This window comes from Pantherophis guttatus, chromosome 3 (genome assembly GCF_059756535.1).
Source record: "Pantherophis guttatus breed Tessera chromosome 3, ASM5975653v1, whole genome shotgun sequence".
Classification (NCBI taxonomy): Eukaryota; Metazoa; Chordata; class Lepidosauria; order Squamata; family Colubridae; genus Pantherophis; species Pantherophis guttatus.
This window is the reverse complement of record NC_142065.1, coordinates 20,329,980-20,353,859: the sequence shown is the minus strand read 5'-3', so window position 1 is coordinate 20,353,859 and position 23,880 is coordinate 20,329,980. Positions and strand designations below refer to the sequence as shown.

The following is a 23,880-nucleotide window of genomic DNA, read 5'->3' as shown; positions in this document are numbered from 1 at the left end:
CATTGGTTGTGATAGGGTAACAACCAGATCATCTGCAAATGCCTTTATTCTGTAATCCTCTTGCCTAATCTTTATACCTTTCAAGATATTAGAGTCCCGTATTGTATTTAACAAGACTTCTAGTGTTAAGATAAATAAAAGTGGGGACAACGGACATCCCTGTCTTGTTCCTTTTTCAATTTTAAACTCTGTTGTCAAACTTCCATTAATAATAATCTGTGCCTTTTGCTCTTGATAAATTGCCGAGATCGCCTGTATAAATTGGTCCCCAAAGTCCATCTTTTTCAAAGTTTTTACTAGAAAATTCCAATCCACTCTATCAAAGGCCTTCTCTGCATCCAAAAAAACCAGCACTGCAGGGATCTGTTTATTCTTCTCAAGATATTCCAGTAAATTTATTACTTGCCTTACATTATCCTTCATATATCTGCCCTCGATAAATCCCGCTTGATCATCATGAATCACCTCTTGAATTACTGGCATCAATCTGTTGGCTAATACTTTTGCGTAAATTTTATAGTCATTATTTAAAAGAGATATTGGTCTATAATTTTCCGGTTTTTTAGGACCTACATGTTCTTTTGGTATCAAAGTAATATATGCTGATTTCCATGATGGGGGTATTTTACCCCCTTGTTGTATATTGCAAAATAAGTCTCTAAGTTGTTCCACCATTTCTGCTTGTAAAGTTTTATAATACACTGCAGTCAATCCATCTGTTCCAGGAGCTTTAGCTGTTTTCAATTGTTTAATTGCTGCAATTATTTCCTCAACTGTTATAGGATAGTTCATTCTTTCTTTTTGTTGACTAGTAATTTTTGAGACTCTTTTCTCTTCTAGATATTTTTCTATAAGTCCATTCTGTATATCATCTTTGGCATATAATTTAGTATAATATTCTACAAAGACTTCTTTAATCAATTTTTGTTGAGAAATTTCTTTCCCTCCAATGTCGATACTCTCAATAGTCCGTATACTCTGCTTCTTCCTTAAGGTATAGGCCAACCATCTTCCCGGTTTATTAGCATTACAAAACGTATTATGCTTCGCATATTGTAAATTTGTTGCAGCTTGCTCCGCCAAGAGCATTTGAAATTGATCTTTCAAAAGTTTTATAGCACCAGATATTCTTTCATCTGTTGGGTTTTTAATGAGTAGCTGTTCCTTATTCTTTATTTCTACTTCCAATTCAAGTCTTTTCTTTTGTCGATTCTGTTTATGTTTAGAATTCATATAAATGAGTACCCCTCTCATATACGCTTTACTCGCATCCCATACAATTTCGATTGGGGTACCCTTATTCAAGTTCATCTCAAAAAATTCTTTCATCTGTTTTTTAAGTTCTGTTATATTTTTTTCATATCTAAACAAATTTTCATTTAATCTCCATGACCTTCTCTCAGTTTTTCCCATCTCAATTTCTATCCATACAGAACTATGATCAGTTAAAGTTCTTGGAAATATCTTTGTTCTTTTTGTTTTAACAAGTAAATCATCTGATAACAAGATAAAGTCAATCCTGGAAAAAGATCTATGTCTGTCAGAGAAAAAAGTATAGTCCAATTCTTTTGGGTTGTAAATTCTCCAGATATCTTTTAATTCCAAATCTTCTTTCATATCAAAAAAAGTCTGTGGTAGTCTGATCCTTACTTTCGCCAAACTCTTTTTATCTAGTTTAGAATCAATTACTCCATTCCAATCTCCCATTATTAAAATAGATCTATAATCCCATTGCAATATTTTATTATGTAAAGTCTTATAAAAATGATCCTGTTGTTGGTTCGGAGCATAAATTCCAATCAAAAGAATTTGGCCAATTGCTGTATACAATTCAATTGCAATAAACCTACCACCTTCATCTGCTTCTATAATTTTAGCAGACAATCTTTTATTTACATAAATAACCACACCATTCTTTTTTTCCGAGTTTGAAGCTATAAAATGTGTTCCTAATTTAGAGTTTATCAGGTATTTGTGATCTTGAGTTCGAATATGAGTTTCTTGTAGACAAATTATGTCATTATTAAATTGTCTCAGATATGTAAATAACTTGTTCCTTTTTTGTGGTGAGTTTAATCCGTTAACATTCCAAGATAAAAGCCTAATTATCATCTTGACCTTTCTGAAGCGATGAGCTGCCTTGCCTCGCTTCTTCTGAGGTCTTCGGCTTTGCTCCCCCCATAGCTTCACTTTGTGTGGTGCTTTTGGCTCCCCCTTTATGTTGGCTTGCTTGTTGTTGTTTTTCTTTTATTTGCTTGGAGACTGCGCGAGTTATACGTTGGTCCTTAACTTCAGGTATCCGAGCTGGATCCAAAGCAGCATCTCTTGTTGACAAAATTGGTGAAGATTCTAGCAGGGATTCCTCCATAAGGCCTCCTCCTCCTACAGCTCCCTGCATTTCCACTAATTCCATCTGCTTGGACTGTTGTTCCCGCTCATGCTGAAATTGCTTTTCCTTATCACTTTTTATCTCCAGCATTGTAGATGTACGTGGGGATGATGATCTTTCTTTAAGAATATTATAGTAAAAATATTCCGCCTTCTGAAAAGTATTCAATCGGTGTCCTTCTCCATTGTATTTCAAAATTATACCAGTTGGGGCATCCCACCGGAATGGTATTTCTTGTTTTTGCGATTCATTCACTAGAAACCTATATTCTTTTCGATCTTTTAACATCTTAGGTGGCAGTTCCTTATAGACTCCAATTTGAGCTCCCTCCACTTGCACAGAGGAAAGAAAGGATCTTTGCAAAATATCATTTCTTATTCTTCTGTCTGTAAAATATATCACCACATCTCTGGGTAATTTTCTTTGTCTAGCCACCCATGAATTTACTCTATAAATTTTATCTATTTTATAGACCACGTCTGCTGGATCAATTTTTAACAATACAGCCAAGGCATCTGAACAAATCTGTCTCAAATCTTGCCTATCATTTTCTTTTATTCCTCGAAGCCTAATAGCAAATTCCATGGATCGAAACTGTAACATTGTAATCTCATTTTCAACTCTCTGCACTTTATTATCCACATCAACAATTTTAGAATCAGTATCCTTCATTTTAACATTTACTTCTGATTTAAATTCTTCCAGTTTGGAATCCACTTTGCTGATGGTTTCTGCCAGATCAGAAACCACATTTGTCAATTTGTCAGACACCTTGTCATAATTCTCTTTCATTGCCTCTTTGAATTCATTAATTTCTTTCTTCATTTCCTGTTGTGATTTTTGAAATTTATCATCCAGAGCCTGGGTAATAAAGTCCTTCAAATTTTGAACATCAAAGTCCTTTCCCTCACCCTGCTGGCTGGGAGGGGGCTGCTGTTCCGGCTTATGAGTGGGAGATCCCTCCCCTGCAGCCTTTCCTTCCTGTTTCTTTGAAGCCATTCTGCCACGTAAATTAACTTTTCTAAAAAAAGGAAGTCTTTTTTCCTTTGCTCCTCCACAAAGTCCTTTGAAAAAGTCCCCCAGATTTAACCAAATTAGAAGTTAAGTAAGCTGAAGCAAACTCAGGTTTATGTTAAAAGGAATTTTTTCTTCCACTCTTCTCTGTTCACTTGCTACAAGCAGTGCTACAATGTAGCTTGTTCAAATAGCTTTGCAAGATCACTCTCCCTTTCAGTTCGTTAACGCTGGAACGGCGCCATTTTTTTTTTCAAGCCGTTCCGCTCACTCTAGCCTTTTCCCAAATCAAAAGTTCAGAAACAAAAAGTTACTTGCAGTTTCTTGGTTTGGGGGTTGAGGTTGTTTTGTAGTAAAATTATTTTTCATCGATTTGAATGTTTGCTGCAGCCGGCTTGCTCTGACAAGCAGAGTCGTCCCACGCCGTCCGGAGTCTCCGCAAGTTGAAAGGGAGCCGCGCCCGTTTCCTCCCCAGTAGCAAACTTCTGGGGGCTCACAGGGGCTCGACCTGCCTCTTGCTTCCCTCTTCTCCACGAATCCTCAGGATTTAGGAGTTTTCAAGCCGCTCCCCTCACTCGGAGCGGCTCTACAGACGGCTGGGCTGGCGGTCCTTCAGAAGCGACCGTCTTCGCCGGTGGCAGACAAACCCGGAAGTCATCTATTGGTTTCTTAACACATTTTCTTTGCTAAAATCAGTGTGATAATCCTACAAATATAGTGCAAAATGCAATAGAAGCCACAATGTAAGTAACTGCTATAACTGGCCAATCAGCTCAAGCATCTAAAATGATGGTCAAACAGATGGCTGCGGTCTTATGGATATTTCATCATCCTTACTGTTGCTTTGTATTAGAATTGTATAGCACTTCAGATTCTATTTCAGGGGTCCCCAATCCCTGGGCTGGATCCCACTACTGGGCCACAGCCTGTTTAGAACCCGCCATGCAAGCAGCAAGTGCACGCATGTGAAGCGCCACTTGTAGGAGCGATGGGCGCTCACGCTCGCATGCAAAGCTCCATTTGCGTGAGCGGTGAGCACATGTGCACCTGCCACTCATGCAAATGGAGCTGTGTGCACCAGCATGCTCCTGCCGCTCACACGGAACCATTCCCCCTCTCCCATGCCGGTCCGCCAAGCTGGAAAAAGTTGGGGGACCGCTGTTCTATTTCACAAAACTGCTTCAGAGCACTCTAGCGTGCAAATGTACTTCTAGTCTGCAAGTCTTTAAAGCAGATGCATCTTTTCCTACGATTGAGTAGCTCTTCTCTGCTGCAGCTGCCACATGAACCTAGGGCTGAATTAGGATGCTTCAGAGAGTTGCAGACAACTATTCTGTGCATTCCTCTTCATCCTCCAAAGCAGATTTTGGGAAATGAATCCAAAGCACTGCCTAGCCCTACATAATAGATATTAAGAGCTTGGATTAATATGTTTCTTATTTATTATTAAGTCGTGGCATGGTGATATAGAGAGAAGCACTTCTATAGATGTTTTGATCTCAGCCCCTATACAGCTTTCAAAGTAAACCCCAGGGTTTTAAATTGGTCTCAGAATAGGGAGCTACAGTACATGCATACAAAAATGCAAGTTTTAAGAAGATTGTACATACAAGGGAAAATACAAGTTGTTAGTTGAAGTTGCATACCAAAGAAGTGCAGATTTTCTTCCATTGGTTGACGATAAGGATGTTAATACTGCTTGCAGATGTCAAAATTTGACAGGCTGGCCTAACCAATGAATAGATGTGAAACTTAAGATCAGATACATAATTGATCCGTATAATACCTTCAAGACCAAATCTTAGACTTACACCCTCTCTTCTTTTACCTGTGTCAGCTCTGATTTATCTCTTTACCACTTTTCTTCTTTTTTTCCCCCTGTCAGTTTGCACTTATACTTAAATGGGGAAACTATGGTTTGCATTTGCCCTTCAAATCAGAACTGATTTGATCACAGTGTACATTTCTGCTTCAGAGGGTAAGCGTGAGCTATACTTCTGCTATACTTCTGCTGGTGTAACAGCAGAAGGTGGTTTAAGAAAGTCAGGGATCGGATATAATCCCTCTGTGGACATAATGCCAATGTATGGGTGGGTGGGTAAGTGTGAGCGAGTGTGCAATAACCTTTAATAAGCCTTCTGTATGAATTAACCCAATAATATATGAATAATGCAAATCAGTAAGCCTAACGAGTTGAGTGTCAGTCAGGCTGCTACCTCAGTGTAATCAACTTGAAAGCATATCAGTGGTGGGATTAATTTTTTTTTTACGACTGGTTCTGTGGGCGTGGCTTGGTGGGTGTGGCTTGTTGGGTGTGGCAGGGGAAGGATACTGTAAAATCTCCATTCCCTCCCCATTCCAGGGAACGGTTACTGCAAAATCCCCATTTCCTCCCAATCATCTGGGACTCGGAAGGCAGAGAATAGATGGGGGCGGGGCCAGTCAGAGGTGGTATTTACCGGTTCTTCGAACTACTCAAAATTTCCACTACCGGTTATCCAGAACTGGTTAGAACCTACTGAATACCATCTCTGATATGGGTGCATAAAGTTGTGCCATAGAGCTTAGTTACTTAGGCTATCTACCTCCAATTGGACAACTAAGTTTGAACTGATGTCTTTTCTATATAACTTTTAAACTTTTCTTTGAATGTGGCATTTAGTTGCTGCAATTTCTCCCTCCTAAATAGAGTCACTGATCCATGTTGTATGTTTGGTATTTTTGACCTTGAAAGTGCTTGTGTCCAGCTATTCCCCACCCTCCACAATATGTATTACTATAACTGTCTCAAAGCCCCCACTTCCCAGCTAAGTTCCGTGGGAGGCTCTGTGTGAAGTCTGCCTGCTCCACAACTGCTTTATCTCCTTTCGCATCAAAACCATGTGGATATTATACTGCAGAATCATCAATCAAGTGAACTGCAGTCAAGAGCCTGTCCTGGCATTGCTCCTTCCAACCTGCCACTGTAGATCCAAGGGCACATACTTTGAGGCAGTGTGATGGAATACACACCTGCAGGGGCAGTGGGAGAGAGTCTTGACAACACAGAGCCTTCCCAGAAAGAGGTGCCGATTAACAGCCTGTGCAGTCCCAAGCTGGATGGGAATGGGGAAAGAGGTGCAGAGTAACCTCTCTATCTAATAGGTAAGAAAATTATAGCTTTAACTTGGCAAGGTTGAGATCAAGCCCAAACAAAATTCAATCAGGTTCAATCCATTATTTACCTAATAGATAGAAAAGGGATGTGGTGGCTCACTGGCTAAGATGCTGACCTTGTCAATCGAAAGGTTGGCAGTTCAGCGGTTCAAATCCCTAGTGACGCAAGTCGAAAAATAGGGACCACCTTTGGTGGGAAGGTAACAGCGTTCCGTGTGCCTTTGGCATTTAGTCATGCCGGCCACATCACCACAGAGACATCTTCGGACAGCACTGGCTCTTTAGCTTTGAAACGCCCCCTAGAGTCGGGAATGACTAGCACATATGTGCAAAGAGAACCTTTACATTTACCTTTAAAGGACAGAATCTTGCCAAATTAAAGCTATAACCTTTTAACCTTCTAAATATATCCTGAGTGATTCTAAGGTGTGGCAACCCTGAACTTCCCTGCTCCTCCATCCAGTTTGGGACCGCACAGTCTCTCATTCTGGGCTTATATCTGGGAAAGGTCTGGGTTCCAAAACTCCTATATACTGATTCTCCAGGTGTATATTCCATCACAGGCAGTCAGAATAGAGGACACTGGGCACACAGTTTTCCTGATGATGCAACAATGGGGTAGTGCAAGGAATGGGTTCCTTCTGGAGTGAGTTGATATAGTAGATTTTTCATATTGCCATAACACTATAAATTGCTTTGCTGGGTCAATACCTCATCATGTGTCTCTGAAAGAGCCAAGAGGCCACTTCCAATGTCCCATGGTAATCTAGCATAATTGGTGGACAAGTTTATGGTTTGCTTCCATTTGATCCTTTTACCATCTGCCAATTAGTTTCCTCCCAGAAATGTTCAGACAGTAATTTCCAGAAATCCAGCCAAGTTGGAGAAGAACATTTTAAGTTATGCATGATATTCTTATTCCCATTCCAGAGAATAGTAATGTGGCACTCACAGATACCACAACATGTGCAACACTCCTAAATGGTATCTACAGCTACCCCCACCCCACCCACATTAAATAAAATAATTTGAAATGGCTGAAATTTCACCTGATTACCAAATTGCATTGATATTTACCATCCCTATATGAAATCTTACAAGATTTTGATTGAGCACACTAAAATCTCAGAGGGCTGTGGATGAGTACCTGTTTCTTGTATCTCACTGAGTGACTCAATGAGATTTTAGTGAAGTTTATATAACCGCTGAGATGAAATTGCCAGAATCTCACCTTAATTTGACAATATAAAAAGAATGAAGAGGAGATTGCCTAGGGGTTTTGAAAAATTTGCCTAGCTTGACTTTGGTACACATCCTGAAGAAGTTGTATCATCCAATTGCAGATGAATGTTAGGAAAACTTTCCAATGAGGAATGGGGAAAAAATAATTTGAGAATGGAATGAAGGAAGATAATGAACATAATGGACATGTTCAAGAAGAAGATGGACAGGCATCTAATTTGGATTATAGGTAGTCCTTGATTTACGAACATTTGTTTAGCGATTGTTCAAAGTCACAAGGGCACTGGAAAAAAGTGACTTACAACCGGCCCTCGATCTTAAATAGCAATAGCACTTAATTTTATATACCACTTCACAGTGCTTTACAGCCTTTCTAAGCAGTTTACAGAGTCAGCATATTGCCCCCAACAATCTGGGTCCTCATTTTACCCACCTTGGAAGGATGGAAGGCTGAGTCAACCTTGAGCCTGGTGAGATTTGAACTGGCAAACTGCAGGTAGCCGGCAATCAGCAGAAGTAGCCTGCAGTACTGCACTCTAACCACTGTGCCATCATGGCTCTTAAATCATCCCCATGATCATGTAATCAAAATTCAGGTGCTTGACAACTGGCATGTATTTATGATGTGTGGGCATGACTCACTTAACAACCCTTAACAACCCTCATCAATATGGGGTAGTTGGCACAGTTGCTCCCCACCTCACACATTATTAGAACATGTGGCATATTTTTGGGAGCAGGACATCTTGGCACTTAGTTTTGCTCTCTTTACTTTGCCATTGACAAGGAATGTGACTGGGACATATGCCACCATCATTCAGTCCCCAGTGTTAGGCTGGGGATAGATTCCAGCATGAACAGCAAAGGAGTGAATTCTATTCAGCGAATGCCCTCAGTAAATGGGGTCTGATCTTTCTGAGCCTTTCTGGCTCTTGTAGTTGTAAATTGAGGCCTACCCTGTACTCCAATTTAGATTCATTGTCAGAATTTAGGCAGCGTAACTACTATTATGAGATAAACTCAGGAGCAAAACACAGCACACAGCACACAGCGCCTTTAGATAAATAACAGTGGTTTATATACAGCTAAATATTTACAGACTTATACGTGGTTAAATACTTTATCATATGGCTACTGACACAAGGAGAGCAATGAGATACACAACGAGAGAAGGGAGACGCCCTCTAATGGCTTCCCTTATATAGGCAGCTTCTTACCCAGCTTCTTAAAGTGGCAGTAACCCTGCTGCCTCATTCCCATTGCATCAGCTTCCAGTTGCCTCTGCTTACAACCTTTCATCAGCTTACAGCTATTAAATCTACAAAGCCTGACATTCATGAACGAAGCAGGGGGTTGGACTCAATATCCTAACTGTCCCCTTCCAGTGCTATGACTTTCTTAAATCTTTATCTAGCCATATATTTTTTCTGTATCTACTCTTTCTCTATCAAGATTTTCCTCCTAGCATCTTTAAGTGTGCTGGGAAAAAATAGGAGGTGTGAGTGACTTTGTCTTATCATTAAACACTGGTAGATCCTTCCTATCACAAAACAGTCCTTACGAGCTTGTTTACTCACTCTGTATTTCCAGTTGGTGCAGAAGGTTTACTAAAGCAGTTCATTACTGATTTATTTATGATGTATTTAGATAGCAAATATGGTTCTGTCAGCAGTTGCTGGCTAAACATTTGTTGACAGACATTAATAGCATATGGTATAGCAATGAAATTATGATCTTGCAAGAGCCTTATTCTTCTTTCCATACTTTTTCGAGCCTTCTGCCTTCCATATTTTTATTTTATTTTATTGTTGCCAGTGAAAAAGGAAGCTTCTAGTGGTTGGGGGTGGGTGGGGGTAGAGAGGGAGCCATACATTTCTGTTTTGTTTTCTTTGGGTAACCTTTAGGGTTTTGTTGGTGATGACATTAAAATCTTCTGTGCCTGTTTAGCTGTTCAATTTAATGGAAGACAAATTCTCCCAAAGGTTTAATTTACTCTCGCAAACTGAAATCAGTTCATTCACACCATGGGAAATGGTCTTAATTTTCCCAGCCTTCAGTCTACATCAAGCATATAATTCATTTCTCCCCTCTTCAGTAGTTCCCTCATTAGAAAACAAAGTTTTTTTCCCTGATATTTAAATGTTACATACTTTAAGATGAGAAATTGTTCCTCTCCTTTTTTTTATGCTCTGTCCTCTAAAGTGCATGACTGCTTCTCTTTGACAAAGCACATTAAGAAAGATTCTAATATATATATATATACACACACACACCTACCTTTAATTGGCTCTTTTCTATAACACTGGCAGTTTTAGCCAGTGTCAAGCAAAGGCAAAGAGAAAAGTGTGATTATTCACAGGAGGAAAGAGAGCAGGTGGCATCTCAGAGGTGAGAGTATCTTGGGCGGTTGGCATCACGGAGCAAACCGGAGATATTTTGGGCTGCTCACTGTGGATTTTCAGCTTGGGGAGGGATGGAGAGAATATAGACAAGGTGAGTGGAATTTAAAAAGAGCGTGTGGGTTAAACTACATCTGCTCTAAGGGAGCAAAAACGGTAATGGTTATAGAGATGAGCAGGTCAGCCTGCTGGTTTTGTTTTTGATGATGCCCATGGAAGAGCCAGAAAGGGGAGATCAGACCCCATTTACTGAGGGCATTCGCTGAATAGAATTCACTCCTTTGCTGTTCATGCTGGAATCTATCCCCAGCCTAACACTGGGGACTGAATGATGGTGGCATATGTCCCAGTCACATTCCTTGTCAATGGCAAAGTAAAGAGAGCAAAACTAAGTGCCAAGATGTCCTGCTCCCAAAAATATGCCACATGTTCTAATAATGTGTGAGGTGGGGAGCAACTGTGCCAACTACCCCATATTGATGACATATGTGCCAACAAGTCCAAGCTCCTAGTGTTGTCGATGTAAAAATGACAAATGTCTTCTGGATGGAAGCTCTAATGCATGCATTAAAGAAAGGCCCTTCCAGGAATGTAAAGAGATTACATTGCTCCTCTTGCGGTGTTGATAGGAAGGCTAGGATATTTTTCTAAACAGGGATCTGGTTTTTGTATTCTTTTCACGTTGACCATTTTTTTCTCCAAGCAGAACTGTGGTCTTCAGGATGAGCCCTCTCTATGTGGTGGATATGGCAACATCAAGCAGCAGATCTGGAGTTTCATAAAAGTGTAACAAATGTTCAGAGAGTCAAAATGTTTAATGAATCAAACATTTCATTTTCATACCAGGATTGGGAAGGGGCACTTGGGAAGTGTTCAAATAGTGTTTATTTGATTTATTTGTATTTGATTTCAGTGAGTTGGTGGTAGGGTATGTTGCTCTGACTCAACGATCTTGGTCTGGCTTCAATTGTTTTGTAAGTGCTTATTCTGAATTTCTTTTAACACTTCCTTCTGGAAGCGGGCAAATCTTTTATCTGAGTTCCTTGTGAATGTCTTGCTCCTATCTTCCTCAAAATCAGCTCTGAATTTAGAAATGGCTATGGAGCAAAGGGATGTTCAAGGGGCTCTCAATGATGAAAGCTTGTGTCGTTTTAATAAAGGTCTTCAACCTGCAAATGCTTCAGCACCAGAGAGTCATACTGGAGGGTACGGTTGCTTAATTAATTGGTTGAAGGCCCTGCAGATTGCCATACTTTTCCAGACATATTCAGGATCAATATGCTTGGGTAGAGAAGGGTTTCTTCTATCTTCTACTAGAAGACACCAGGTTTTTGCCAGATCTCTTCAGTGCCAGGTTGTCATCAAAATGGAAGCTCTGGTGTGAAGACATGTCCTACTGTAAGTAACCAGAAAATTGGTCCTTTCTGAGCTCAAGCAAGTTAGCAGGATGAATGACTCTATATTAATCAGATACATATTGTTCTTCAGAAGGGCCGAGTGAGAAAAACTTTCCCTTACTTATGAGCCAGCAGTGTGCTACAATTGCCAAAAAAAGTCAATACAATTCTAGGCTGCTGTAAGAGAGGGATAGAATCAAGATCACATGAACTGCTAGTACTGCTTTACAAGGTCATAGTAAGACCACGCTTGGAATACTGCATCCAGTTTTGTCACCACAATATAAAAAAGATGTTGGGACCCTGGAAAGAGTGCAGAGAAGAGCAACAAAGATGATTAGGGGATTGGAGGCTAAAACATATGAGGAACGGTTGTGGGAATTGGGTAGGTCTAGTGTAGTAAAAAGAAGGATTAGGAGAGGCATGATACCAGTGCTCCAATATCTGAGGGGCTGCCATAAAGAAGAGGTGGTCAACTTATTTTCCAAAGCAACAGAAGGCAAAACAAGAAGCAATGTATGGAAACTAGCCAAGGAGAGAAGCAATCTAGAAATAAAGAGAAAATTCCTGACCAGTGAGAACAATCAACCAGTGGAGTGGCTTGCCTTCAAAAGTTGTGGTTGCTCCATGACTGGAGGCTTTTAAGAAGGGACTGGACAGCAATTTGTCTGAAATAATATAGGGTCTCCTGCTTGAAATGGGGATTGGACTAGAAGACCTCCAATGTCCCTTCCAATTCTGATAATGTTCTATGTTCTACTCTGAAATGGCTTTATTTGATCGTTGGCTTTGTAGATTTTTTCCCCTCCCTCCTTTTCCTTATAGCAATATAAACCTGGAAAAATACAACCAATTCCTCCCCCCACCTCCTTCAAAATGTTCCTTCCTCTTTTTCTCTTAAGCCTTTCAATCTCTACGCATGAAAGTGTCACTGTATTAAATAACTGTATTAAGACTATATTTTTTTTTTAAAAAAAATGCTAAATGGTAGCCAATTGAAATGGTAAAGACAGCCAGTCAACTACACAGGAAGGGAAAGATTTTGAAGATTTTGCAGTGGGTGGGAGAGGAGGATACATCTATGTGTGGTGAAAGAGAAATCCTGTTTTGATAGTAAAATTATTCCCTAGAAAATATGTGTCTCAGGGTCAAGCTAGACAAAGGGCTAACTCACAGCATGTTGCAATTGTGTATAAATCATAAATAGGTGCTGGGGTGGAAACAGATTTCTGTCAAGACCATGATGTGTACGCAGAACTAACCCTTTCTGTTCAATTCTCAGAAAAATGAGGGGGGGGGAAATATTTCCCTACATTTGTTATTAGACCAAGAAAGGACATTGGCATTCTCAGGATGCTGGTGGCAATCTGGAGAGATAAAGAGATGTTATCTGTGTTCTTCTTACTTTGAGAATGATTCCAAAACTTAGGAAAGACTAGATCCATTGCATGATCTAATATTTATTTTATTTATCAAATGTTTATGTCATCGTCTCCCCTATATAAATTTTTTTGGCTAATCTTAAAAGACTATGCAGGATTAGTCCTGGTGAATGCTTCGATGAGAGACCACAGAACCAGGAAATCCCAAAGTTATTTGATCATAGAAAACCAGAATGACCAACTTCCGTGTCCATGAAATCCACTAGTGTCTGTATATTATATATTATGAAGTCTGCTTATAACATAGGAGGGGGAAAAAAGCAAAGATGAAGATGAGTGAATCAGTTCCTATCAGAAAAAGCTGAAGAGATAACAATAAAGAGAAGACTAAAGAGAGAGATAGCAATCTCAAGTGGCTGAATACCTCTCTCTCTCTCTTTCTCGCTCTCTCTCTTTCCCTCCCTCCCTCTCCCTCCCTCTTCCCCTCACACACTCTCTCTCTCACACACAAATGATCTAAGGAACAGGAATAGAACTGATGGTTTGAAATAAAAAGGAGGCAGATTTTGGAAAATCTTGCCTTGGGAAGTGGTGGGTTCTCCTCTCCTGAGAGTTATACAAGGCAGCTGGATAGACATCTGTCAGAGATGCAATAATTTAACAATGGAGAACATATGCTTCTCCAGATGTTGTGCCACAGTTTCCCAGCTCTGCTGCCAGCTTGCCCAATTGTTAAGGATTGGGTCTTCAACCTGCTGGAGTTATATCTTGCATTTAATATTAGCCAGGAGTTGGAATATATTATCTCCCAAACTCCTTCTCACTTCAAAACTCTGTGAGTTTATGATTAATTTCTGCCTATGACAGATTCCACTCCTGGCAATAATAAAATTCATATAGTTAGACAGATTGGAGACAGACCCCTCTCTATAATTTGGCTTGGCAGAATTGCAATTGCCTCTAATGTGTGAACAATCCGATGTGGGGGATTTTGGGGAAGACTTTTTTTGTTTTGATTACAGGGTTTTCTATTAAGGCTTAGACTCAGAATTCCTCTGGCCTTTTCGAGGGGATTCTCATTTGTAGCATCCCATCTGCAGAAGTTGTAAATGTGCTGTAAAGAGGTTTTCTTGCAACTATCTTAATGTGTTCATTAGCACCCTGTGAAGATGTCTCTCTTTTATTTTTTTCCAAGTGGTCACCACCTGAAGATTCTTATCATATTTTGTTACCGCTTTTCTTCTTTTGCTAATTCCATGGCTAGATTCAAAGGCTGCTTGCTGTTTGTTTGTTATTTATTTATTTATTTATTTATTTATTTATTTATTTATTTATTTATTTATTTATTGGTTCGATTTATATGCCGCCCTTTTCCGGAGACTCAGGGTGGCTTACAATGCGTTAAACAATAGCCTTCATACTTTTGTATATACCTGTTTAGTAAGGCTTTCCCCTCCCCCCAAGCGGTGTTCTTTTTTATACAAAGTCAGCTTATTGCCCCCACAAACCGGGTCCTCATTTTACCTACCTCGAAAGGATGGAAGGTTGAGTCAACCTTGAGCCTGGTGAGATTTGAACTTGTAGTAATTACAGGCAGTTGGTGTTATTTAACAGTGCTTTAGTCTGCTGTGCTACCAAGGCTCAATATGTTATGATTTTGGTTGTACTTTGTTCTTCTTGACTGCATTTTAGCCTCGAAGTTTGCCTGCCACCTCGATACGTGTCTAATGGAAGGACTGACTGTAAAACAATCCGATGAATTAAATTTCAAATAAATTAGTACAAAGGTTCCAGCAAGCTTTTCAATGAGAATTTCAAACATTTTCAAAATCTGTTCCACCAATGACTACAGCAAGGTAAAAACAAGCAAAACAATCTTTGTTCCTTTGAGGAAATGCCAATACGCAGTTTGGTCTCCAGGTACAGGAAAGAGTCAGGAATTAAATCAGTGATTGCAATGTTACTTTGGTACTCTTGGTACAAGTTCAGAATTTAATCTGTAGCATAATGTCTCTGCTCCTATTTAGAATCTGTGGTGTTGCTCTTAAAAGCATTCAATATGTATGGGAAAGGATTTCTTGTCTAAATCTTGCATTTGTATTAGCTAGATTTTAATTTCGCAGATTTCCAGGGCAAAATCCTACAGGAATTTTCTACACTTAATGTATCAGCAGGGATTATGTTGAAGTTTGTAAGGGCTTTGACTCCCTCGTGAAACAAAGCTAATAAAAAACATGCCTCAATTAGAAAGAATACATTGAATCCCTCCTCCTCCTTTTTTTCCTTCTCTCGACATTCTCATGACCTATTTCTGGATTTCCAATAGATATAGTACAGTGATTAGCTTTAAATAAATAATGTGATTAGGGACTGGTGAGTAATGTTCCCCCTCCCCCCCCCCCCCAGTACCATTAAACTTGGCTGAAGTTCAGCCCAGTCTTAAGTCTATATTTCCTGGCGTGTTTTATTGCTAGAGGTAGTAGTACTGCTTCAAATTATAGGTTACCTCTTCCAAAACAAAAGTTTTGGAATCTTGAAGTAGTCTTCCTGCCTCCTTTTCTTTTCAGGGTGCAGCCCTTTGTGGATTTAAACCAGAATACCCAGAGAAGAGATGATGCATAGAGTAAACCAAAAGGGCCTTGTGTGGCATGCAAAACCTGGATCATATTTAAGACAAAATCTTTTTTTATTTGATTACCATCCTGGCATTGACTTCCTTTGATTCATTGGATGTTGTTTATACTTTCTCCAATCACTTTCTTATTACCTTCACACTTCCATCCAACTCTTTAGAAGTTCTTTTAGCCCATCCCTGCCACCTGCTGAGCTCTGATGTGGACCCCAAAAACAGTTGATCTTGACCCAGCATATGTTCTATCCTCTAGGATATCAATGATGCTTATCCCAGAGATATAATGATGGCTTCATAAACAGCAGCCTGGTGATGTCTGCAGCTTTTCAATGAACTGCTGTGGTAGCAGTGCAAATATCGTGATAGCCTAGGCTGCTTGGAAGGGAAGTCAATCAAATGGGAAAGATTGAAAATGAGAAACGGGGAGGGAGGGATAAAAAGACATAGAGGCATCTGCCCTTTCATGTACTTTATGTATACATTTCCAAATGATCTGCCAATAAGCAGACTTATATACATTATTTTTACATTTTAAAAAGGATCATCTAGCAAATTACTATATATGTAGATTTTATTTTATTTATTTATTTATTTATTAAATTTTTATACCGCACCCTCTCCCGAAGAGAGAGAGATGATAGATGAGTGAGATGATAGATAGATGATAAATAGATAGATGATAGATAGATAGATGTGTGTGTGTGTGTGTGTGTGTGTGAGAGAGAGAATAGATAGATGACAGATAGATGATAGATAGATGATACATAGATAGATAGATAGATAGATAGATAGATAGATAGATAGATAGATAGATAGATAGATAGATAGATAGATAGATATAGATATAGATATAGATATAGATATAGACAGATCTATTCTTTTTTGCATGTACTGTAAGGACTTTTTATTCGTTTTTATGCATGTTTTCTCTGTTGCCCTTGCAACAGCAATAGTTGGATAGGTTTTTTCAGGGATTAAAGTGGATGTAGAAAAACATTGTCTTGCTACAAAGAAATAGAATTTCAGCATCAGATTGAATGTTGTATGTATAGAGTGTTTAATGAAAGATGTTGGGATTAAGTCTGCCAGAAACTTACATTGGTTTCAGAAGCCGCATTCTCTAATTGAAGATGTATGCATGCAGAGGAGAAGATAGGGTCTAATACTCATTCTTATGAGTAATGCAAGCTTTTTCTAGCCTTAGTGTGAGAGTGAAAAAGAGACAGAAGATATGTGAGGTTTAGAGACCAGTGCTTCGAAAACAGGAAGCTTAAACTTGGTATCTTTCACGCAGCATACAAGAAGCAAGAACAGGGGTCTCCAAACTTGGCAACTTTAAGACTTGTGGACTTCAACTCCCAGCAAAACTGGCTGAGGAATTCTGGGAGTTGAAGTCCACAAGTCTTAAAGTTGCCAAGTTTGGAGATCCCGGAGCTAGGAGAAAGAACTTTGGACCATCCTTCTTTTATTAAGCTAAACATTTATTTGTATGAATACATTTGATGAACGTATTCATCAAACATATATTTATATATGTTCTCTGTGAGCCAGCTAGATGGCAGCATTAATATTTAGACAGATGATCAAGGGGAAATATCAGCTTTGTAGGCTATACTAGGAACTCAAAAAAATAAAAAACAAAAAATGGAAGAGTCAGTCACAAATATATATATATGTGTGTGTGTGTGTGTGTGTGTGTGTTTTCTGAGGTTTTCGCAGGTGTTTGTATGTAGGTCTTTGGTTATTCGGGTTTTCTCCCGCGTAAAATTGGAGGTTTCTTGGCAACGTTTCGACGAAGTCTCATTCGTCATCTTCAGGATGGTGTCTTCGGCTTCGTGCTTCTAGGAGCAATGTGTGTGATCGCAGCTGTTTCTCAGAATGAGACTTCATCAAAACGTTGCCAAGAAACCTCCAATTTTACGCAGGAGACAAACACACACACACACACACACACACACACACACACACACACACACATATATATATATATATATATATATATATATATATATATACACACACACACACACACGCACACACACACACACACACACACACACACTCTAAAGAGCTTTATTTTCTTACAGGAATGATTTGTAGTTTCTAATTGGTCAGGATTTTTTTTTTACCTCTACAGATAAGTCCTCTATTTACAATCACAATTGAGCCCAAAATTTCTGTTGCTAAGTGAGACATTTCTGAAGTGAATTTTGCCCCAATTTACGACAACTGGTCACAGTTGTTAAGCGAATCACTGCAGTTGTTGGGTTAGTAACACTGTTGTTAAATGAATCAATGGCTTCCCCATTGACTTTGCTTGTCAGAAGGTCGCAAAAGGTGATTGCATGACCCTGGGACATGTCATAAATACGAGTCAGTTGTCAAGGAATCTTAATTTTGATCATATGACCATGGGGATGCCGCGATGGTTGTAAGTATGAAAAACGGTCATGTCACTATTTTCGTGCTGTTGTAACTTTGAACTGTAACTAACTGAACCACTGTAAGTCGAGGACTACCTGTATTTGGAAGAAATGTGAATTCCATGAGTGCACTCTTAATACTCGTCAAACGCAGAGGTTTGCGTACTTAAACTTTGTTGTGCTTTGTTCCCTGAGAAGCCTGTGCATAACCCATATCTATCAGGAGGCAAAATGATTCTGCATAAGGATGTATCTATTCAAACATCCTTAATAATGAAGGGAATCTATCCTGTGATGGTTCAGAAACATTTTGTTTGTTTGTTTGTTTGTTTGTTTGTTTGTTTGTTTGTTTGTTTGTTTATGGGCCGCCCATCAGCAATGGGTTTCCAATATTCTTACCATCAGTTCACCACCTGCATGCATGCTTGCTTCCACGCATGTGCCCAGCCTTCCGCGCATACGATTTGCTCATGCACACGCATTCTACGCGTGCACCCAGCTTCAAAAACGTGGCTAAATAGGACGGCATTACATCCAAGTGGGTGGGCGGTCCTACCCGCAGTCGCCACTACCAGTTCACTCGAACTGGTACAAACCGGCTGAATACCACCTCTGCCATCCATCCTGTCTAGAGGTAACTCTATTCTTAGTTTCTTCAAATACTGTAGTTGGATGAGAAGAAGGCTGGGATACAGTGAATATAAGCCGCAATGATATTTAAGTGGGCCATCTTCTTTACAGCAAGCATCTTTTAAAAAGTTTACCTGAAGATTTATGTGAGGTACTAATACTGATCTATAAAGCCTTAGTAAGACCACATGTAACATACTGCATCACGTTTTGGTCACCACACTATAAAAAAGATGTTGAGACTCCGGAAAGAGTCCAGAGAAGAGCAACAAAGATGATTAGGGGACTGGAGGTTAAAACGTATGATGAACGGTTGCAGGAACTGGGCATAGCTAGTCTAGTGAAGAGAAGGACCAGGGAAGACATGTTAGCAGTCTTCCAATACTTGAGGGGCTGCCACAGAGAGGAGGGGGTCAAGCTGTTTTCCAAAGTACGCAAAGGCCAGACAAAGAACAATGGATGGAAACTGATCAAGGATAGATTCAACCAGGGGTGAAATCTACTTACCTTCCTTACTGGTTCGGAAGCGCACATGTGGGCGCACACCTTCTGCACATGCGCAGAAGGTAAAAAAAACATTATTTCCCGTTAAAACTAGGAAGTAATGACACCCAGGCAGCGATCGCTACCTGATCGCCGAACCACAGGGAAAAATCGCTACCGGATCAGGTGATCCGGTCTGATCCAGAAGCATTTTACCCCTGGATTCAACCTATAAATAAGGAGACATTTTCTGACAGTGAGAACAATCAACCAATGGAACAGTTTGCCTTCATAAGTTGTGAGTGCTCCATCACTGGAAGCTTTTAAGAAGAAACTGGACAGCCACTTGTGAAGAATGATATAGGATCTCCTGCTTGAGCAGGAGGTTGGACTAGATGACCTAAAAGGTCTCTTTCCAGCTCTGTTATTCTGTATTCTGACCAGATCAATGAAAATTGGCACAAATAATAGGTTGATAAAACAAGTAACATATATAAACATATCAGGTGCATTTTTGTCTGTCATAGACACAGATTACTTCCAGGTGCTCATCTGGATAGGAGGAAACAAAGGAACTATAGATGAAGGTTGGGGAAGAGGAGTACTTAAATAAAAGTTGTTGTTACAAAATCTGTATTGGTATAATGTAGAGTTAACAGAAGATCTACCATTGACTTCAACTGACCATGGATTGCTCTCACTCTGTCATTAAGTGACCTTTGTGATTATTGATTTTTTTTCTCTCTCTCTGTCCAAGACCATATTTGTTATTTATTTCCCATTGCTAAGGTACAAAAGACAAATAAATAAATAAATAAAAAAGACCCTGGAGATCTGAACATCTGCCATCTATAAAACCTCATGCCAAATTTTTTGTGATCATTTTAGGTAACAGTATGAATCAAAGTGAACTACCCAAGTAAATTCCAACTCAAGCTGTCCTCCACTGTTTGTTCTTTGCCTTACTACTATAAAAAAGGGCCTGGTGGCTCAGCAGACTAAAAGCATTGTGATTAACACCAGCTGTCTGCAATTACTGTAAATTCTAATCTCACCAGGCTCAAGGTTGACTCAGCCTTCCATCCTTTCTAAGGTAGGTAAATTGAGGACCCAGTTTGTGGAAGCAATAAGCTGACTTTGTATAAATATACAAAAGTATGAAGGCTATTGCTTAACGCATTGTAAGCCACCCTGAGTCTCCGGAGAAGGGCGGCATATAAATCAAATTTTTTAAAAAAATAATTTTATCCATGTACATCAGCTTTAAAAGAGGATGGTCCCCTTCTCAAAAGTTGGGTGCTTTACCCTAGATCGGAAAATCCTGATGGGTATCATAAAAAAATAGTCATGAAAACATTAAGAATTTAACCCACCCCCCACACATGGTTGGAAAAAATGACAAAAAAAACACACAGATTTTAAACCAGAGATTTTTTTATTTTATTTATTGTACCTGAAATATATAATAGAGAGTTGAGATATTTTATTGTTAATGTATTAACAGCGGCTAGAATTGTGTTTGCTAAAAATTGGAAAAATGAGAAAATACCAACGCAGGATGAAGTTATTAAGAAAATAATGGAATATGCTGAAAGAGCAAATTGACATTTGAAATTAGAGAACAAGAAGATAAACAATACTATAAGATATGGGACCTATTTTATCAATGGTTAGATAAAAAAATATGGAAATGAAATATGGTAGAGATCTTCACAATACAAGAATTGTAGAATTATGTGAAATAAAATATAAAGATGTACTAGTAGACAGATTTAGGAGGATGAAATGAATGTTTTAAAAAAATTAACTCAAATTTAAGAATATTTTGAATAATAATGAGGGAAGAAATAGTCATAATCAAATAAATGATTAATGAGGATAATAATATATATAGATATATATTAGGTCGAGGATATGAGAATTTAGGGAAATTGTAAATTATAAGCTATGAATTGGGCGAAGATGCACAAAAGACTTGTAACCAACCGACACACTGTTTGCAATTGAAGATGGTTTTATTTATGTATGTTTGTATAAAAATTAAAAAAAAAAGAATTTAACCCACCCTTCCTTGATTCTGTTGAAACCATCGTATCATCTTAATTTCAGTTTATCTGCCTGTTCTGTTGTGACCTAGGCCCTAGTAGTATTACCAGACACAATCAGTCCTAAACGAACATATTTTATTAGAACAGCTGAGAATTACTTCATTCTCAGCTTAGTCCAAATTAATTCCAAAACAAATTCTTCATAAACAGTCCTTCAGCCTTATTACCAACCTTTATCTTCTTTGGCACCCTGCCAAAGGCTTTTCTTGGCAAAACCCCACGAAGTTCAGAAGCAAGAGACACCGACAAGAAACATATGCTTTCCTACAAAGATCCCAAGTACCGTTGCTGCTCTTTTAAGCCTTCTGGGAGGGGCCAATATCTCCTGGCCTTACTCCTGAGTCGTCCTTTTTGCTTTAGTTGCTCTTGCCTTCTGGCAGCTCTTCGCATGCGTGCACTAGGAACAGGCTCCTCCTGTTCCTCTGCCTCTCTGCTATCTGCCTCTGGAGGCTCCGAAGTCCACGCATCACTCCCAGATGGCCCTGGCCCCATCTCTGCCTCCGATGCAGAGTCCTCATCCGGGCCTTCCTCTGACTCCCGGACTGGCCCATTGTCCTCCTCAACCTCCTCACTGTCCAACTCCACTGCCAGCTCTGCAGGCTGCTGGCGGACCACAACATGTTCATCTCTGTCTAGTTAGCCTCTTCAGTTTGTCTAGGACTTGGAAATACTCATTAAATGACACTCCCAATAAGCCCATTCTCTGCTGACATTGCTCAGAATGTAGCCAATTCCTTTGGAAATCCATATGTTTGAACAGGATATGTTTCAGAGGAAGCCTGCACTGAATATTCATTCATTCATTCATTCATTCATTCATTCATTCATTCATTCATTCATTCATTCATTCAATTTCTATGGCTACCCATCTTAGTCAATGACTCTGGGTGGCTTACAATTCATATATGTTGGCTTTCACGCAAACCTGTCCAATGATATTTCTTGTCTGTGCAGAAATCAATGCAAGACTTTATTCCTGAAAACATCTACCTATTGATTAAAGACCATTTCAACCATTCTATTGCCTCTAGATCAAGGGTGGGCTGCTGGGGGTTCGCAGGGGTTCGGGAAAATCTCTAGCTAAGATTCTGTGCAGTTCAGAAAACCCTCAAATCCCACTCCTAGCTGGCTCCACCCACCCCACCTTGCCCCTCCCAGGAGTCCCCACCTGGCCCATTTTGGATGCAGTTAAATGCAGGGCGCGCATGGGTAGGACAGGCCTACCGGAAGTCATTTCTTTCCTCCAGAGGGCCTCTGGAGCCTGGGGAGGCTGTTTTCGCCCTCCCAGAGGCTCAAGGAAAGCCTCCAGAGCCCAAGGAGGGCAAATCCGCCCTCCCGCCGTGGTGCAGGAGGCAGAGTAGGCCACACCCACCATGGCCACGCCCATCCAGCAATCGGGCAGAGAACCCCTTGCTAAAATTTGTGAAGCCTACCTCTGCTCTAGATGTGAGGAGAAAGGTGAGGAACATGTTAATTCTAGTTCCTAATTACCCTTCATACATATAGGAAAACAATTTGCAGTATGGATTCACAACCATTTCTGGAGGCTTTCTACATGGTCTTAAATCCAGAGAAATCTTCTCTGAGAGTGCAGTAAAAATATCAGTGCTCTCCTATATCACAGACAGGGTTCTACTAACCATAAGCTGATTTTTCTACCGCCTTCAACAGGTATTTTCCCGGTTTTTAAAAAATGCAAAAACTCTAAAGAAACGTACAAGTTCTGACTGAGGACTGACAATTTGACAGTGCCTCTGGTCATGATATTTCGTAGGCCTGTACAAATCAGCCCTGATTTAATTTGATTTCAAGCTTCAGTTTCCCTAAGAGGGCATCATTCAAATTGACTTTTGAGTTTTGAGAGTGATCTGATTTGGTTGGAACCATTTTGGTATTTGAGATTTGATTTGAAAAGAAGATTTGTCCTTAGGCTATAGTGGGGAAGTATTGAAATTTTTACAGCTGCTACATTTTTTTGGCAGCAGAAGTTGAAAATAGCATTGATGGTAGATCCTTTAGAAGGCCTTACCCTGCTAAGTCGCTGCTGTATACCTTCAAGGGTATTGTGTATACCAAAGGTTTCAGACATTCTCACTGCATCTCTTTTAAAGGAGAAAGAGAAGGGATGAGGAAACATTAGCCAAGTAACAGTAATAGTAACAGATTTGGAAGGGACCTTGGAGGTCATCTAGTCCAACCCCCAGCTCATGCAGGAGACCTATACTAGGGATTCAAACCGCCGAACTGCCAACCTTTCTGATCAACAAGCTCAGCGTTTTAGCCACTGAGCCACGTAGCCAGACTGTAACTTCCCAAATTGTCCAGTAAAGAGTTCAGGTTGTGCTAAAATGATGCAGAAATGTTCTTCTCCAGTTTGAAAGTGGAATTTAAGAAATCTTCCATTTGGAAGGGGAAAAAAAGAGAGTTATTTTTCTAGTTATGATACTTTTCTAGCCACTGACATGCCCTTGTGAGGTGTTGTGCTTCATCCCTTGTTTTTTGGGCTGTCAAGATCAGAGGTGGGTTTCAGCAGGTTCTGGCCAGTTCTGGAGAACCGGTAGTGGAAATTGTGAGTAGAATGGGTAGTAAAAATTCTGACTGGCCCTGCCCCCTCTATTCTCTGCC

The 23,880-nt window shown here is 39.8% G+C and overlaps 1 protein-coding gene across 1 annotated transcript in view; it reads left to right on the top strand.

Moving 5' to 3' along the window:
* The window catches only part of TSHZ2 (teashirt zinc finger homeobox 2), a 449,616-nt gene that overhangs the window by 246,952 nt on the left and 178,784 nt on the right, over window positions 1-23,880 (top strand). The gene's annotated exons all lie outside the window — the stretch shown is intronic.